Genomic DNA, 19876 nt, shown 5'->3' with positions numbered 1-19876 from the left:
TTTTCCTAGATCTGAGTGGGCTCTCACACCCCACCGTGTGTGTACACGAGCTACCTTACAGCAGTCACAAAAGCGCATTTCCCAATGTGTCAGCATCCCTCCGCATGACTTGCCCCAGGCTTGCTTTTCTAGTGCTTTCCTGAATATGGCACTAGAGCAAGTTGAACGGAGCCTTCTAAATTTCCATTTAGTTTTTATGATGAACTGAAGCTTTAAGTCATAATCTAGCACTCTAATGCCAGGTTGCTGTCTCATAACTTTTAAAGTAGATTTATTACCTGGTTCTGCAATTCCTAGTCTCGCCTCTGTGGTACAGGTAATTCGGAGTGTACTATGGTGCTTCCCTCTCACACACACCATAAAGCAAGACATTTTATAAACAATTATCAAAGTCACTGTGATATTCCCTGAAATAATGCATTGGAAATCCATTTAGTGCAGTATATTTTTCTAAGTTTTGGAAAGTGGGTTTTTTCCTTTAAAAAATTATGGACACAGTTCACTAAATTCTTGTTTTAGTCAAAATCACTACACTGAAAGAACCTAAACAAAAAAAATGTTTTAAAGATATAAATATATGCAGTATATGTTATGTAATTTATTTTAGGCTATAATACATTTCCTATTTTCACATTTTCAATAAAATGTCTCTACTATTAAAAAAATTGATTTAGCAATCACTATGCCTTTTCAAGTGTCCTGGATCAAACCCTGCATAGCAAAATATTTTAAAATATTTTTACATCAATTATTTTTAAATTACCAGTATTACCATGTGAAGGCTGAACCATGAATGGTTTTACTGAGTGTGAAATATCTTCATTAGTGATATTGACCATGGGTGTTGAAGTGTCCTGGGGTCAAAGCATTTACTTCCTTCATCACAGACATTTAATTTTGAGCAAGTCTAGAAGCATGCTGTGTCAATGATGGTATATTCTTTATAGCTGGATATTTAACCCACCAATTCCTGAAAACTTTTCATTCAGCTTTGCTCTCAAAACCCTAATTCTAACTTCATCATTCCTGTGAGTTTGAGCATCATAGTCATGGTTCTAATATGACCAACTTATGCATCTACATGCTGTGTCCATAAAGGCCCCCACCACCCTCTGCTTCCCCACCCCATATAAGTGTAAGAGAGAATTTTCTTGCAGCTCTTTTGGGGCATATCAAATGAAAGACCACACAGAGACTCAAGCCACTCTTCCAGGGAACTAAAGACAGGTTTCCCAACAAATGTCCTGGGGCAGAGCCCAGACTTCACCCCTCTCTCTGAGAATGAAGAATCATCAAGAAAAGAGTGGGCATGGGGTTCAAGAGATCCTCAAATAATCCTTTCAGCTTCACTTGCTGTGAGTTACTGACTTTTAATTCACTTTAAAAGTCACCACTTTTGGATGTCCCACAGCTGAGCAATATATTAATAATCTCTGATGTGAGTCTGGTCACCTTTCAGGGATGGGAAGGCCACCTTTGTCAATTTGGACCTGAAAGTCTTTAACAGGGGACTTTGATGCCAGAAGACTGAAAACCACACCATTCTGACATGACTCTGTTCCAAAAATATGCCCTACGAAGAGCCATCAATATAGACTCTGCTTGCATGGACCACAGATTACTTCATCTTCAATCACCATCACCTGCTCCCTTATCCCATAAGTGACCCTGAAACTTAGCCTCAGGGAGGCAGATTAGACATTTGAAAATCCCACCTCCACACTTGGTTGCCTTTGTGAAAAAGTTCTCTTTTGCAAAATGCTTTGTCTCTAGGATGGGCATACTGCGAGAAGGCATGACAGGCCTGGTTTGGTAACAAATAAACCATTGCCCAGCACCTTCAAAAGACTCTACTTCCTCCCCTTAATCTTGGAGTTTAGGAAGGGAAGAGTCTGTGAACACATGGTTTTAACTTTGTCCATTTCTTCAGAACAAAGACTTGGATTATAGGGCAACCAACTCACAAAACTAAGCTTCTCATTCCTCACCTCTTTTGCAGCTAAGAATGACCACAGTTCAAGCTGATGAGAAGGGAGCAGAAGGAATTTGGGGACTTGGGGAGCAGCTCTCATGGAATCAACATAACTGTGCAGCATTCTGTCCTCTTTCCTCCTCAAACCCTCTGAAATGTAGCATCTGGGGCCAGGGCCAGACTCGGGGATGAAAACCAGCTCCAGAGAGGCTGGGACAGAGAGTCAGTGAGGTGAGTGCATGGGTGCAGTCCAGGTCAGCATGAAGCAACACCTCCAGTTCTTCCATAGCACGAAGAAGATTCTCATCACTGCCCCCCCACACTCTTCTGTCCCCAATTTCTCCTTGAATCACTGTGTGAACTCAAGCCATACTCTTCCCTCTCTTGTGGAACATACATATTCCTTTCTGATCAGAGAGACAGGGAGGGGATGTCAAGCATGTTTCTGAGGCTCTGGTGCCTTCACCTGGCTCCCATTCAAGCCCACTTCTAATAGAGCACCTCATATTTGCTTTGGGGGTCCACCCTTCCCCTGACATCCATATGGCTAAGTGAGGCTGATTATACTTTCTGGCATTGGAGAGATGGGAGAAATAGGGTTTCACACTAGGAATGATGGTATCCCTGTGAAAGTGCTAAGTGGCACTGGTTCCATGCACGTGCTGACTGCAGCACACACAGGCTATGAAAACAAGGCCAGGCTGCACCAAGCAGGGTGCACCTGCATCCATCCTGGAAGACAGTAACTTGGGGCCCTGAAGCACCAACCTGTCCAACCCTAGCCAGCTTGGGAAACTATGCAGCATCTACCATAAGTGCCTGTGTGTTAGTTCCACTCTAACACTTAATTGGACATTTGGGAAACCAAGACCCAGTGACATGCATGGACTGGCCCAAGGCACAAGACAAGGACAGAATCCATAGGAGAAACCTGGGTCCTGACTTCCTAGGTCAGTCCTTGCCCTGGCTGTGGTGAAAAAACTTTGGGAGGTCAATGGCCTTCTGGGCCATTGTAGCCAGTAGGGGAAAAAGAAGGTCCCTCTAATGTACCCAGATCCTTCAGGACCTATGTTTTTTTGTCCCCAGGTACCTGGTAATCTGAGGACTAGAAGTCACTCAAGCAAAGCCCTGTTTACTGTGGTGGTTTTTCCTCCATGGGTGCAGGGTGAGCACAGGCCACCAGAGGGTGCTCTGCTGGAGCACCTGAAACCAGGAAGAGCCACCAGAGGGCCTTTGGCCATTTCCCTGCCACCACACAGAACTGCACCTCCCATTAGGAGCATCCATCTCCACTCTCTGAGCTGCTCATTCACTGGAACCTGCTCAAGAGACCAGAGACTCTCATTTCTTCCATCACTGTGCCCCAAATGCTTATGTTGTTCCATGTGCTGAGTGAGGCATGGGAACTACAAAGCAAGAGACCAGTAAGGTCCCTGCCATTTGAGAGCTCAAATCTGGGGGAATAGAGGGACAGAGCACTAGAGAAATGTAACTGAAAGAAAAGACCAAGTGTTATATCAAAATAAGCCCTGGAGCTCTGAGGGAACACTCAGTCTCTACAAGAGGTCATCTGAGGGACCTCACTGAGGTGACTCAATCCTTAGATCTAGGGCCAAGTGGGATCCAGCCCTGCACTAGGAAGGAGGATCAACTATTGATAGATTCAAAGTCAGAAGTGAGTTGTCCAGAGGAGGAGGTGTGGCTGGAGTGAGTCTAGGAGGAGAGAAGGGGAGGGAAGGAGCAAAGTGGGGGCAGATTCCAGGGACTGCCAGATTATACAGTGACCCAACCCTATTTGGAGCAGATGTAACAACAAACATCAGAAGTGAAGATCTTGGCTGGGTTTTCTGCCATGTCTCCAATGAAGCTGGGGCCATGTTCTCAGCTGAGGCTCAGTATGGCAAGGTGTTTCCCAGCTGAGTCACAAGGTTACTGGCAGGACTCGGCTAGGACAAGGCCACATTTCTCCTCATCTGTTGCCATCTCTGTCTTTAGACTCATGAGCCTCTCCTTAGGGGACTACAGAAAAAGCAGCAGCTTCCGTGGAGTCAGAGATCCCAGGGAGAGAGGGACAAGGAAACAACACCAAAAGAAGAAGAAAGAAACAAGAAGGAGAGTAAGATGTTAGCCACAGTCATTTGATAAGTCAATCTTGGAGGTGACACCACATGAACATTTTTCATGTTCCAGAGGTCACAGGGAGAGACTAAGCCCAGGTCACACTGAGGGGGAAGGTACTGCTCAGATGTGCACACCAGGGTGAGGGGAGCTAGAAGCTGATAAGCAGTATGCCCAGCACACAGGCCTGGCTGAGCCACATAGATCTGGATCTAAAGACAATGGAAGCAACTAGAAGGCCTAGGGAGATGAGGATATCCTCACTACTTGCATTCCAACCCTCTCACAATGCAGAAGGGGAAAGAAGGTCAAGAAGAAAAATGGCATTTCCAAAGTCACAAGGTAGGAGGCTAGGTCTGCTTTTAGCTCTATTCTATATGACATCCCACCTGTTGCTATATTTTATCTCTATTACTGTGCATTACACATATGTGGCAGCAGGTTTTCTAAGTGATATCTCACATATGCTGTGACATCACTAGGAAGCAGATGCTATGATGACCGCACTGTGCTGAGGGAGACTGGGGAAGCCTTGAGAGACATGATGACTTGTCCAAGGTCACATGAGAAGACAGGAGGAGGAGCTGAGTCTAGACCCAGGTCTGTCTCAGAGCTGGGACCCCACTGTACCCAAGCATGTCAAAGAATGTGGAGGACAGTGTTGGAGATGGCTGTGTGCACATATGGAAATGTCATGGGGCTGGAGGAGAGTCAAAAGTAACCTAGAGGCACATATGTAATTTTATCTGGAGGACAGGTCAGCTCAGGGACCCCCAAGACATGGCCTCCCTTCCTTGGTGATAGATCCAAACAGAACTTGGATCCCTGTAACCAGGCACCCATATTCTAGCAACAGCCTCCTTCTCAGCTCATTTTGGTGAAATACATTCACCAGGAAAGATGTTCTGCTGTTTACTTAGAGGTCAATGCTATAGGAGGCCCCACAGTCAGACCTCCCTCTCTGGTTGTATGGTCCCTTCCCCAGAACCCACCCCAGGATGCCCTGATGACAGAATTTCTTACAAAAAATGGGGTGCTTGTTGCATTTTCACTCCCAGCAGCTCTGCCCGTGTAGTAAGAGATGACCAAGGCCCAAACCTGACAACCCAGGGCAAGTGAACACAAGAGAATCCACCACGATGAGTAACCCTGCAACGTCTTCCTCCTGAGTTTGCAGGAACAGGGAGCTGAGGCAGGAGCAGGTGGCAGGAGATTGTAAGTCAGGTGTCCTGTCATGGTAATCCCAAGAACAGGCTGGAAATGGGGACTGGGAGTGTCCAGGATTTATTCTGAGGCCCCAGTGTCATCTCCTGTCCTCCTAGGGTAGAACTCTGGAACACAGGATCTGTATGAGGTTTGGGGAGGATGACATAATTGGCAGAAACAATCTAAACAGAGACCAGGCAGGACCTGGGTCTCCCTGCCAGCTACCAGGATCTCTGTTTACCTGCTCTCTGCAGGTTCTCAGTGAGGAGAACTGGTGCAGGGGCTTCAGCTCCAAAGTGATGGTGGAAGAGCCAGGGCCGACCCCCAGTAGGAATGAGCGAATGAGCTTGACATCAGGGTGAGTGTGGGAGCAGAGGGGACTCCAGAGTCAGAACCTAGAGAACAGAGGGGGACTCCAAGCCCAGATACCACCATGACCACATTCCTTGTAGGGCTGGAAGGTGGAGCGGTAGAGTCCTGAACCATAGGATTCTGAGCACCAACTCCTTGCCCATCCCCACCTTCTCTGCCAGCCTGCAAGTCCACTCTCTCCAGATTAGTGTCAACATCACAACAGCAACATGGACACTCTTTTACTTCCCTTCCCCTGATGATTTTACATTCCACCATTCAGCTGATTGTAACTCCTGGACTCACCTGAGTGAGTGGCAGTGACCTGATTGTCCTTCCACACACTCTCCCAAGTCTTACATATCATCAGGATTAGTAGGACTGCATTTAGCGAAAATAGATTGATTCTTGCCAATTGGACTCGGCATTTCTCTGTCACTTGCTGTCTCAAGGAACACACCCCAGACTCTGAGGGCAGGAACTGGGGCCCCCTGGGCTTCACCACCTTCCAGGCAGACCCAGGTCCCACAGCCATTCAGCCTTTCAAGACTATGGGAACTGGACCTCATTCCCTCCTGGAGCCAATTCAACAGCACCACAGAGAATGATGTCTTGGGCATCCTCACTTGGGATCCTCCTGTCTGGAATGAACCTGTTTTCTCATCTCCAGAAGGCAATGTTCTGGTGGGACTCATGGGATAATGCTCCTAATGCATGGAGCTACCACCTCTTGTCTTCTAATAAACTGGTCTGAAGCTGCTACTGTGTATTCCCTTGGCAGTTTCTCTTTGAACTCTGCCAGCCATTGTTGTTCTGGGGCTCTTCTCTCCTCCCTGGAACAAGCCCCTTAAGGCTTTGTATTTTGAACTAGACTCTATCCCCAGACACTTGTGGTGGGTCACACTTTGGCCACTGATTCTCCGTCTCCTCCATGTTGCACCCCAGAAGTGGGCAGCCAACCCAGCATCAGGGGCCCAGACCATTAGGACTTCACCTTTTGAAGACACAGAGGTAGACTTCATGGAAGTTAAACCAAGCAAGGGATACTGATACCTGATGGGTGGAGAAACAAACAGAACTGACCTGAGAAGTGACTAAAACTGTTAAAAGAAATCCCCAGACAGGGCTTGCCCCTGTTCTTCAGGTCAGACAATGGACCCACCTTTGGGAGTTACCCAGGGCATTACCCTAATATTGGGAATCAAATGGAAGCTACATGCCACCTACTGAGCACAGGGTTCAGGGAAAGTTGAATGTAAGACCCACACCCTAAAGATTACCCTTGCTAAACTCTGTCACAAAACAGGGATTTCATGGGTAGATCTCCTGCCTATAGCTCTCCTCCAGGTCCCCTGTATACCTGGAAGCACTCTGTTTGGGAGACTCCCACCTGCAATAAATAAACTAATAGGAAATCCTGTCAGATAGATGAGTTTAGTCTGTCCTAACAACTCCAGGCCCTAGGAAAGACTCTTCACCAGATAGCTAGAGATGTTCAGGAGAGGGCTCCCCTCTCACTCAGAAACCAAGTGCACTCACACCAGCCCAGAGACTCTGTGTGGATTAAACATCGGAAGAAGGAGCCACTTCAACCCACCTGTGGGAACCTCATATAGTCAAATTAACCTCTCCCACTGCCATTAAAGTGGCAGGAATAGGCCCATGGATATACAACTCTCCAGTTAAAAAGGCAGTTGGTACTGGGAAATCCACCTCCTGGACATCTCAGGCCAACCCCAGTAACCCACTCAGACCAACACTCCAGAGACCACACCACAGACATTAATTGCCAGCTACAAAGACCTGAGGAAACTACAGCCCTGCTCCTTCCAGTTGCAAACCTGAAGGCTGACTGGCCAACCCATGGTGGAAGCTTGAGGAATTCAATAAGGGACAAATAAGAGCAATGGTCACAATGTCAAGCTGTTGGACTAGGACTAATGACATTAACTGCCTTGCTGTTATCCATAGGTCTGACTGCAGCAGCCCCAAATGACTAGAATTGAATGCAGAGGGTTGCTCTAGCCATATTTGACTTAAGCATGGTAAGACTACTAGGGGGAATCTGCTGCTTTTTGTAATGACTTGTGTCTAAGTCCTGGGGCAATGAGTCCCAGTCCTTTTCCACTATGTACCTGTCAGAAATACATTTCTTCCTCCTGGAACAAAAGACTCGATACATGTATTATACATGTTTTTTGCATTCATGAGGGACAAATCTTTGCAACGTGAAAACATGCCCTATGTGCTCTGCTGCACTTCCTCCTGAAGAGTATGTTCCCCCATCCATTCCCATCCCCCCAGTTTCTGCTTCTCCAGACATAAAAGGGATGACAGAATCACCAATGTACTTGTACCTAAAATGCCAAGCAAATGTTACCTGACAGAAAAGTTTTTTTTTTTCCTGTCACAAATGCGGGAAGATATACTGAAGAGGAAACGTAACAATTTGAGAATATTGGGGATTCCCAGACCAAGATTGCCCCAAATTTTCAAGCCCCACTTGTTGAGAAACTAAACCAGCCCCTTGACCCCTATCTAGACTCAAATCAAGTAAGACACATGATTTAGACCCTGAGTTATATCAGATCCTAAGCAAAACTCACCCCCTTCTCAATGATCTAAACCCCATTTAGCAAAAGACTATTGGCTCTGCTTACCCCTGGAGGCTCCCCAGTACCTAGCCACATTGGCACCCCTAACAAATTTGACTAGCAAAGGCTCTCTCCGGAACACTTCTTTAACAAGAAAATTCTGCATGGAATGGTATCAAAAACTACCACTTGCATTACCAGTAATAAGGGAAAAACAATCCCAGTGGGAAACCTAACTAATGACCAGTGAAAACTATTGAAGAAAAATGGGCTGATGATCTTAAATGACCCAATACAAGGTCCTCACCCAGATCTTGTCTTTGTATGAAGAATACATACCTATTTATGCTGAACAACTAAATGGAAAGGCACATGTGCTCTGGCTTTCCTCACCCCACAAATAGACATAGCCCCCTACAACTGAACACTCATTGTACCTCTAGCAGCACATACCTGAAGAAAAAGGACAATCCAGTTCATTCCACTGCTGGTTGCCCTGGGGATCAGGACTGGAATATGAACTGGAATGGCAGGAATTGTCTCATCAGCTAGCTTCTGTAATCAATTATCTAGGGAAATGGCAGGTGACATAAAGCAAGTGGCCAATCAATAGTGGTCCTATAAGACCAATTAGACTCCTTAGCATCAGTAGTTTGATGAACTGAAGAGGACTAGATTTGATAACTGCTGAAAAGGAGGAACTTTACCTTTTTTTAAATGAAGAATTCTATTCTTATATAAACCACTCAGGGATAACCAGGGACATGGCTCAACAATTGAAAGAGCACAATACAAAAAAGAGACAAGAATTAGCTAACTCTTGGAGCATCTGGAGCAATATCTGGAGCTGGACTTCCTGGCTCCTCCTGATGGCCAGATGCTTCCTCATTCTCCTCCGGGCACTCCTGTTTGGTACCTGCATTCTTAACATGCTGACCCAACCACTGGGAATGAGCTCGGCCACAGGGTGAGTGTGGGAGCAGAGGGGACTCTGCAGCCAGGGCCTAAAAAAGACTCACCCCAGACACCACCCTGACCACCTTCCTTGTAGGGCTGGAAGGTGGAGGGGCAGAGACATGAACCATAAGGGTTCTGAGCACCAAGTTCTTTCCCATCACCACCCTCTCAGACAGTCTTAGCCTTGGCCTGATGCAAGGTCACTGTCCCCATATTAGTGACGACATCAGAACAGTGACACTGACAGTACTTCACTTCCTTTCTTCTGATGATTTTTCATTCTGCCATCCAACTGATTACAAGTCCTGCACCCAGGTGTCCAGGTGGCAGTGACCTGACTGTCCCTCCACACTCTCTCCAAGTCTTACACATCATCAGGATTAGTAGGGCTGCATTTAGTCAAAACGTCAGAGGACTCTTGCAACTTGGTTCATTTCTCTGCCACTTGGTTTATTTCTTTCACTTGCGCTCTCAAGGATCACAGCCCAGACTCTGAGAGCAGGAGCTGGAACTTCATGGGTTTCATCACCTTCTAGGTGGACCCAGTTCCCACTGCCATTCAGACTTTCAGGACTGTGGGACCTGGACCTCATTACTTCCTGGAGCCATTCCAACAGTGCCACAGAAAATTTTGTCCTGGGCATCCTCAGACAGGAACCCTCCTGTCTTTGATAAGCCTGTTTTCTCATCTCTAAAAGGTGATGTTCTGTTGGGACTCATGAGACAATGCTCCTAATGCAGCAACTTCTTATCAGCCAACAAAATGACCTGAACATGCTAATGTTTCTAAATATTCCCTCTGCAATCCCACCTTCAAACCTGCCAGCCATTGTGTTGGGGTTTTCCTGTTCTGCTCAGAAACAAGCTGCTATGAGCTTTGTATTTTGCACTCACCCCCAGACTCAGACATGCCTGGAGGGTTACATTTTGGCCACTGATCTATGTCTCCTCAATGTCCCACCCCAGAAGGGAGAGGTGGCTACCGATGTGGATGATATCAGCATTTTATGTGTGTTCCAAGCAAACTCATTGGAAAGCCTGGTGGAGACTCTGGAGCCAGCTTTCCAGATGCAACTCCTCTTCCATGTCCACTATCTCGTTTCTCACCCTACGGGAGCTGGACCTAATGTTGGGAAGGTAAGTCCTGCCCAGTGGGGCAGGGTCACATACAACTGTGAGTCCAGGAACTGACTGGGCACCTCTCTGAGCCTCAGCCTGCTCCTCCAAAGAGTGTGTGCCAGGAAGACTGACCTCATGGGAGAAAAGGTCAGGCCTCTCATGCTCTTGCCTCTCATCCCTCCTGAGTGGTCTCCTCACTCCTTGACTTGCACTTGCTTTACTATCCACCTGGTAATATGCAGAACCAGGTCACTGTGACAGGCTACCGCATGGTACACCAAGACCACATGGCCCTGGCCTTGTTCAAGAATCCTAAGCCCATGTAGAAAGAGGCTGAAATTGAGGAGACTGGGGTGGGCAGTGTAAGCATGAGGAGTTTAAACAGGCTGGACATGCAGAGCAGATCTTCCAGAAACTGGGGTGGGGCAGGCACAATGAGAAGCAGAACCATCACTGTCTGCATGCATTCTGGAAAAACTTCCCAGGGGAGGATGTGTGTGGAGCTCTGTGAAAGGCAGTGGGAAATATTTTGTCCCTGGAAGGAGCATAGATATTTGGTGATCTTTACTTCTCTTGCAACTTCAGGGACACTTCTGGTGCTTATGGAAACTGGTTCAACTTCTACTACCTCCATCCCCTGAGAGATAGCTGGAGCTGGAAACACCTGCAATGGCAGAGCCAGGCCAGCAGCACATAGTGACCTTCAGCCAGCAACACCCACTGAGTGTCCCTTTACACCTGTTCATACCCAAGAGCTGCCCTTATTCTTCCCTGCTATTTCTTTTTTCCTGCTTTTTATTTTATGTATTTTTGTTAAAATTAGTTTCTCTTAAAGATTTTATTCATTATTAAAAGATTCAGTTTATTGGCATTACATACATTCTCAAACTCTGCATTTATCACCATTATGTTGTTCCAGAACATTTTCCTGAATCAGGTGTCCATAACTATTCCCTCCTCATCTCCTGCTAGTCGCCAGCAACTCATCAGTCATCATTCTAGCCCTGTGATATGCCTATCTGCATTTTTCTAATCAGTGCAGTCTCATTTCTCTTTGGCCACAAAATGTCAGGGGGACTGATTAAGTTTTCTTACAAAGGTAAATGCCAGACAGGTCTAAGTTTATTATTGTTTTCTTTATATTATTTTTTTAGTAAGTGGGGTTGATTCTAGGGGCACGTTAGCATTGAGTTATATCCCTGGTCTTTTTTTTTTTTTTTTTTTTGGTTTTTAGACGGGGTTTTGCTCTGTTGCTAAGGATTTCTCTGAGTTGTTGGGGTTGCCTTCAAACTTAGTCATCTTGCTCAAAGCAGCAATATTTGGAAATAGGGAGAAAAAAAACCCTCTACATTTGATGCCTGGAGAACAGATAAATCAGTTGTGGAACAGTTACACCAGGTAAGATCATCCAAAAATGAAAAACAGTAATGTCCAGCTAAATGTCATTAAGCAAGTAAATCTCTTAGGGGCAAAGCCTTTCAACAAGAGGAGCATTGTTAGCAGGTCAAAATAACAAAAGACTGAAGAGTGTCTTTGGATTAGGTTATGGGGATGATTTTGGCATCCCCATGATTTGGCAGTTTTAATGGAGTGATAAGGAACCAAGGACAATTTGCTAGTTAGCTTTCTATTACTATAATGAAATGCCTTAGAGAATTAACTTATAAAAAGAAAAGGTTTGTTTTGTCTCATAGACTTGGAGATTCCAGGCCATGCTTGATTGGCCCTGCTGCTTTGGGCCTGGGACAAAGCCCAGGAGTGAGTAGTGGGGCAAACTTGCTTACATCATGAGCCAGGAGCAGGAGGCAAAAAGACCCTTGCACTGTGGTCCCTTTCAGGGGTGCATCCCTACTGATCTAGGGATCTCCCACAAGACCCCAATGCTCAAAGGTTCTATTACCTTCCAATAGAATCATCCTGGGGACCAAACCTTTAACATACTGACTTATGAGGGATATTCAAGATCCAAACTGTGACATCCTGGTTCTAGTGTGTGCTGGTATCTCATTTTGGGTCTAATTTACATATTCTCAGCAACTAATAATGTTGAACCTCTTAGAGTCTTATTGACTTTATGAATGCCCTCTTTAACCCAAGGAACTGTTTTTTTGTTCATTTGTAGGATACTTTATTCTGGATGCAATATATCTTTTCGATATTTGTATTGCAAATAGCATCTACTCACACCACTTGCTTTTTGCTCTCTAAATGATGATATAGTTTGATGAATAGAAGTTCTTAATGTTTATGAAGAGTGCTTTTTCTTTTTTTCTTTTTTTATTATTTTATTTATTTTTTAAATTTTTTTATTGTAAACAAATGGGATACATGTTGTTTCTCTGGTTGTAATGTGATTTTTTAATGCCACGTTTGAGAAATCTTTTCCTAATTTAAGGTCATAAATTTTTTTTCCTACATTTTCTTCCATATATCTACAACTTTACTCTTCACTTTTATCTTTATGATCCATGTGAAAAAAAAATTATGTATCATGTGGAGTGGAGAACAAATTGACAATTTCTCAGATAAATATAAAATTTGTTTAACATCATTTTCACTGAAAACACAACTTCCCTCCTTACTTCGGTTGTAGTGGAACATGTAGGATAAATCAACATATATGTAAAGGTCTTCTAAACTACCCTGTTCTAGTGTCCTATTGGTTTATCATTGTACCAATACCAAATGTTCTTAAGGAAAACTGATGGTATATGTATTCCACTTGTTCCCTCTTGTTCAAAACCATCACTGCTACTCTAGGTCATTGGCATTTTCATAATCAATTTAAGAATGATTTTTTAAAACATTATTCCACACAAAAAGCTGGAATCTTGATTGGTATTACCTCAAATATATACATATGTTAATTTTGGGTGAACAGACATAGTAACAATATTGACACTTTCAATTTATGGACATGCTTAAGTTGAATTTATTGTAGATATTTTAATATCACTAATTTTGTTTTAGCTATGTAGAAGTCTTGCACTGTTTTTCAATATCAAAAGTTTTGCTATATTTTTTATTGTAGCTTTGTTAGTCTAGCCTTTAGTGATGTTTTTGATACTTTAAATGCTATTTTTAAATTTCATTTTTTGATTATTGCTACAATATATATAACTAATATATTTTGTATGTATGTGTGTATATGTACATGTTTTTTAAAAAGTTAGCCTTAAAACCAGTTACCTTGCTAAATTGGATGGTTTGTTCACTGTTTTAGATTTTCTATGTTTCAATATTTACATTATTATAGATAGTATGTGTATACATAAAAATCAGTGTTACTTTATCCTTTATAATCTTTATACCATTATTTTCTTCATTGCACTGGCTAGGATCTCCAGAAGTAGAGACAGTAGACATTTTTGAATTTTTTACAAATCTAAAGAAAAATGAATAATTTCATCATTAGTAGGAGATGAGGTAAATTTTAGATAAGGTCTATCACATTAAGGAAGTTCCTTCAAATTCTAGTTTTCTGAGGTTTATTATCAGGTGCAGGTGTTGAATTTCATTAAATACTTGTTTTGCAACTCTAGGAATGATTCTTATCTTGTTAATGTGATTGAATTATATGCATTGATTTTTGTATTTCCTTAAATTGTGGTAAAATGCACATGACATTAAAATTTGCCACCTAACCATTTTTTTCTATACATTTCAGTGGTATTAATGATACCCAAATTCTTGTGTATCCACGACTCACATCCATGCCCAGAATGCTTTTCATCTTGCAAAGCCAAAAATCACCACCCACTGAAAAGAAATTCACCATTCTCTACCCCACTTCCCAGCCCCTGGAAGCCACCATTCTATTTTCTGTCTTTACAAATTTGAATACTTTAGCTACCTAATATAAGGAGAATCATACAGTGCTTGTCTTTTTGTGATTGGCTTGTTTCACTTAGCATTACACCCTCAAAATTTGTCTATATGGATTGATTTTTGTACTACTGGGATTAAACCCTGGGTTTAAACCCAGTAGCACTCTACCCCTGAGCTATAATTCCAGCCCTTTTTGAAATATTTGAGACAGGGTTTATTTGACAAGATCTGAGGCTGTCATATTTTGAATCCTCCTGCCTCAGTTACCCAAGTGACTGGGATCAACAGGCATGCACCATGGACTCATTTTTGGATGTTAAAGCAACTTTACATTCTTGAATTACATATTCCATTCTGACATTACATGTTATCTTGTTTATATACTTTTGAATAGGAATTGTCCAATTTTATATTTTTATATAGGGTTTTCTGTCTGTCCATATTATCTTATATGCTTCCTTTTTGTTATTTTAAAAATTGTTAAATTTAACTGATGCATAAAATTTGTACATCTCTGTGGGATAATACCATGTGATGTTTCAGTACTGTTTTCCTTACTGTAATATCTTTGCCAGACTTTATCTCAGATGATGGTGGGCTCATAAAATGAAATGAGAATTATTTCATTTTGTTTGATTTCTTTCTTTCTCTTATTTTGTGTTTGGTTTTGGTTCTCTGTAAAAGTTTATGTAAGATTGGTATTATTGGTATTATATTTGACATAAATGAGCCAGGAGTTTTCTTTGTAGGAAAGTTTTAAATTATGAATTCAACTGTTTTTACTAGGACTATTGAAGTTTCTTATCCTTGTGTAAGTTCTTTTGTTTGCCTGTTTGTAATTTGTCCATATTTTGTCAAATCTCTTAATTTTGGGCTTCAAATAATTCATGATATTTTATTATTATAGTTTTAATATCTGTGAGATTCAAGTAATATTCCCCTTTTCAGTTCTCATATTGGTAATATTTGGGTAATATTTGCATGTTCTCTTTTTGTGGGTTTGTTTTACAGGCATTTAACATTTTATTAATCTTTGCCAATATCATTTCTGATGTATTGTACAACTAGTTTCTTTTTCATTAACTTATGTTCTTTCAGTTTCTTCTGCTTGGATATGATTCACCATTCTTTTTCTGGCTTCTTGGAATGAAATCTAGATAACAGATTTTGACATTTCCTTTTTGCTAAGATTTATATTTAACACTGTATATTTCTTCATAAGTATGTATTTAACTGAACCCAATTGTTCTCATCTCTTTTATTGAGAAATAGTTTATATATCACAAGTTGTACCCAGTTTAACTTCACATTTTGGTGAGTTTTGGTAAATTTATATACCTGCATAACCACCACCAAAACCAGGCATAGAACATTTTTATGACCCACAACCATTTCCTTCCTTTCCCAGACAGTTCTGCCAATTCTGTCCCCAAGAAACCAAAACTCTGACTCTTGTCAATATAGATTGAGATTTTCTTCTCTAGGCTTTCATACAAATGAGATTGTACAGGTTTTATTTTTCTGATTCTACCTTCTTTCAGTCACCAGTGTTGAGTTTAATTCTTGGAGCATATGTCAGTATTTCATTCTCTTTTATTGCCAAGTAGCATCCCATCACAATAACATACACAATTTATTCACCCATGGTAGAAAATTCAGTTGTTTTTAGTTTGGGGCTATTATGAATCAATGTTCTATGAACATATCTGTATGATTTTTGGATAGAGCTTTTCATGGATACTGCATACATTTCTAGGTTTGGAACTGCTGGTTCATACAGCAAACAGATGTATACCTTGTACAAGGCACTGCCAAGTTGTTGAAGTGTCTATACCATTTTGGACACCAGCCGCAAAATATGAATTTTCCAATTACTCTTAGCCTTGATCACTTACAGTATTGTCATCTTAGAATTTTTAGCTTTTCTAATGTGTATAGTAGTGCTTCATGGTGTATGTAGTTTGCATTTCTGTGATGATTGCTTTGAATATTTTTCATGCAATTGACGGGCATTTTGCTTTCTTCTTTGTTAAATACATATTTAAATCTTTTGCTAACTTTGAGACTTAGGTGATTAGGGCCAACATTCCCACCATCCTAGGCTGCACCTCATAGCTTCAGCACACCAGCATGGAAAGAAGCTACTACCTTTCACAGCAAAGTGACTGATTCCCACAGCTTGGGGTGGCGATAGAAGTCATGCTTGGCGTTCTGTAGTGTCAACAGAACAGGAGAAGGATCCCATTTCTCTGAAGGGCATTTGAGGTGGCAGTAGTGGACTGGATGGGTTAGGAGGACCAGTTGTACAACTCGGAGGTCTGCATAAGAAAAAATATAAGGCAAATACACAGGGACCTATTCCTGCATTGTCTGAGTATGCTCCCCCACTGAGTCAAACCCTTGAGGATCTAGTGACTGCTAATGCATTTGACAACAACTACAATACTGTTTCCTATACCACTGTCTTCATCAAATCAGTGTCTTGGCCCTGTTTATCCTGCCTTTGGAACCTAAATGGTATTCAGAATGTCACCTACATTCCTCCCCACCCCAGAATTTCTTCCCCATATTGTGATCCTTACTCAGGATTCAGTGTTATCCATTTCCCCAGAATCCTTTGGGCATGAATTTTAACCCACATCATGCTTTTAACTTTGGATCACACAATAGTTCAAGACTTGGACATTCATTTTATATTAATGTACTAAGAATGTTAACATGCCTCATTAATATTTAGAGAAAATCCTGCTGAAAGCCTCAGTTAGATTCCTCCAGAGGATGCTAGCCAAGAATCTTAATTCTGATTTGACATCTAATTTTGTTTCTCGAAATAATTCAAAATTTACTTCTCCACTAGAGTCTAATCATTCTTTATTCTTCCCTCAAACACTTTTGGTCAGCCCAAGAGTACCACCTCCAAATATAAGATTTTAGTCAAGGAGCAACTAAAACTACTAAATTTCACCTGCTCATCCCCTTCATTTAAATATGGAGAATACAGTGACTCAGAGTAATGTTGAATTACAAAAATGTTAATACAATTCAGTGAATCAAGAAAACAGGCATTTGAGTAGCACCGAAGCTATAAATAACAGCCTTGCAAATGGGACACAGAACCAGCCAGGACACCTAGAGGAGCAGTAGATGCCTGCACCATTGTAAACTGCAGTAAATGCTCTCTCCACCTACGCTGTCATGAGCGTTTGTCTTCCGCCTAGTGTATCCTTATGGATTTGTGCAAATGAAGTGAATGATGATCAGGATATCTGCCATCTTATGTGAGCCCTCTCATCAGAAATGGTTTCATCAGACCTGTACTGGAATGACTGAAAGAGCTTATGGCTTCCTAACTGCAGAAGCATTTTGGAGCCTTGATACCTGTATGGATGAGGAAGATGTCCAGTTAATGCCCACTAGGGAAACTTTTGGTCCACTGCAGAGGGCAGTGATGCTTAATCACAGCATTAACTAAAGTAGGGTTTTCCATCTATGCATTACAGAGGTTCAGTGATAGAGAATTTTAATGTTTTATATTTTTTGAATGCACATGCAGAAACATTAACTTTTAGGTTTTATTAATATTTCACCTCACTATTTGTGCAACTTTTGTCTTTTTTGCTCTCTTAAATTGAATAATGTATGTGGGGGAGAAAAAGAATAGGTAATAAGTACTGTTGTGTTCTTAATATAGTCTAGATATAAATCCTTTGACAGGTATTTTTGTTGTAAATACTCTGATTTTAGCTTTTTTAAATTTTTCTTTGTGGCATCTTTGAAGGCAGTCATTTTATTTGGTTGGATGTCAATATATCTTTCATTTTTAGAGGTAATATCTTTTGGGTCCTATCTAAAACATCTTTACTTACATTAGCATCCTGAATGTTTTCACTTATCTTTCTTAAGGAAATTTTATGGTTTTAGATTTTATGTATAGGGTTACAATTGATTTTGAGCTAATTTTTCTGCTCATAGATTTTGATATATTTTCTTCATTCAGTAACAATATTTTATAACCTTATTGTCACCTTTCTGATCTTTGATTAATTTTAAAATTTGCTAGTTTAATTCCACTGTAGTTAAAGAACACACAGTATTATTTCAATCAACAGAAGTTTGTTGAAGTTTACCTTATGGCCCAACCTCTGACTGAGTTTGGTTAGTGTGCTATAGTCCCTTGAAAATAATGTGGAAGTAAGAATTTTCACTTCAAAGTTTGGCATTTAGATGTAATGTTGTATAAATATTAAATCCAATTGATTAATAATATTCTTCCAATCTACATTCCTATTGATTTACTTTTCTGCTGGTTCTATTAGCCACTAGGAATTCAATCTTCAAATCTGTGACTTTTAGGTTTACTTTCTTCTTCTTTTATTTCTATTCATTATTGCTTCATATATTTTATATATCATTTAGTGAATATAAGTTTAAGACTTTTATATCTTTTTGTTGAATTACAAATCTTCCTTAGAATTATCTTTCTGTAGAATTGTCATATCTTCCACTTGTCAATATGAAGTATATATCTTTAATAATACTTTACCACAAATTTTACTTTTTCTGATATTAATATCACCAAAACTATGTTCTTTGGGCTAGGTTTGCATTGTGTGATAGAATTATAAAATGTCCCCATTCTTAGCTCCTGGTGTATGTAGATGCAGTTCTGTTATCCAAACAAAAACTAAGCTAAGTCCTTCTGTAAATGTTTTAACTAAGGTCCCAAATTAGTTGGCCTCAACAGTTGAAAAATTAAAAAGAATGGAACTTTCCTGATGAGAGAAATTACCATGTGAGGGTGTTCATTTTTAAAGAAATTTTTCATTATTGACTTTAAAGATGAAGGGACAATCTCTCAAGGAATATGGACTTCCTTTAGGAACTGAAAACAGTTTTTGACTGCCAGCCAGCAAGGAAATGGGGACTTCATGGAACTCAGTTCGGCTAATCAGTTGAGTGAGTTTAGAAGTAGATCCTTCCTTTGCCTCCAGATGAGACTCCATCCAGTCAACCCCTTTGATTTCAACCTTGGAGACCTAAGCAAAGAATTCAGCCATACCATACTTGGATTTCCAACCTGCAAAACTTCAAGTTAATAAATGGCTGTTTGAAGCCACTGCTTTGATAATCTGTTGTCACCAAGTAAAAACCTAAATAAAATCTCTAGCTTTACTTGCCCTTACTTGAACTTAAAAAGCACTAATTTTGGAGGCCACACAGCTGGGCAACATATTGTTGGTCCCCCACTAGCTTTGCAACAACACCTCTGACTTGTGGGTTATGATGATAATGATTGCCTATATTATTCTTTAGGGACTTGAAGTCCCCTTTTCCTGAATATTCTGACTCTTCACATGGGTTGCAGATATCTGATGAGTTATTTGAACAAGAGGAAAATACTTAACATCTCTGTCTTCATTCTGTGACTATTTTGTTGCTTTAACATTTGGGTCAATTTCAATTCAGAACTGGACATAGACATGTTGATCGTCTAAGATATGTTTTGTCCAAAAAATGTAGGGTTATATGCTTAGACTTGCCTAGTCTTTCTCTTTCCCCACTTCAAGGTTAAAGACCATTAAAAACCAAGCACCATTAAAAACCAAACAGTGAAAAGAGGTGGCACCCAAGTTCCTGGAAGATATTCACCTATTCCCAGAAAAGACATAGTTATTCCTCCCCTTTATTAGTCTATCCCTGTCATTATTTCTGTTCTCTCTCTGTAACCCAT

The 19876-nt window shown here is 41.2% G+C and overlaps 1 pseudogene; it reads left to right on the top strand.

Annotated features, from left to right (window-relative positions):
• The first annotated feature begins 4378 nt into the window (after nt 1–4378).
• LOC124979319 (pygopus homolog 1-like) lies at nt 4379–17617 on the top strand (annotated as a pseudogene).
• The last annotated feature ends 2259 nt before the right edge of the window (nt 17618–19876 follow it).

The sequence above is a fragment of the Sciurus carolinensis genome, chromosome 3 (genome assembly GCF_902686445.1).
Source record: "Sciurus carolinensis chromosome 3, mSciCar1.2, whole genome shotgun sequence".
Taxonomy (NCBI): domain Eukaryota; kingdom Metazoa; phylum Chordata; class Mammalia; order Rodentia; family Sciuridae; genus Sciurus; species Sciurus carolinensis.
This window is presented reverse-complemented; position numbering and strand designations above follow the sequence as displayed.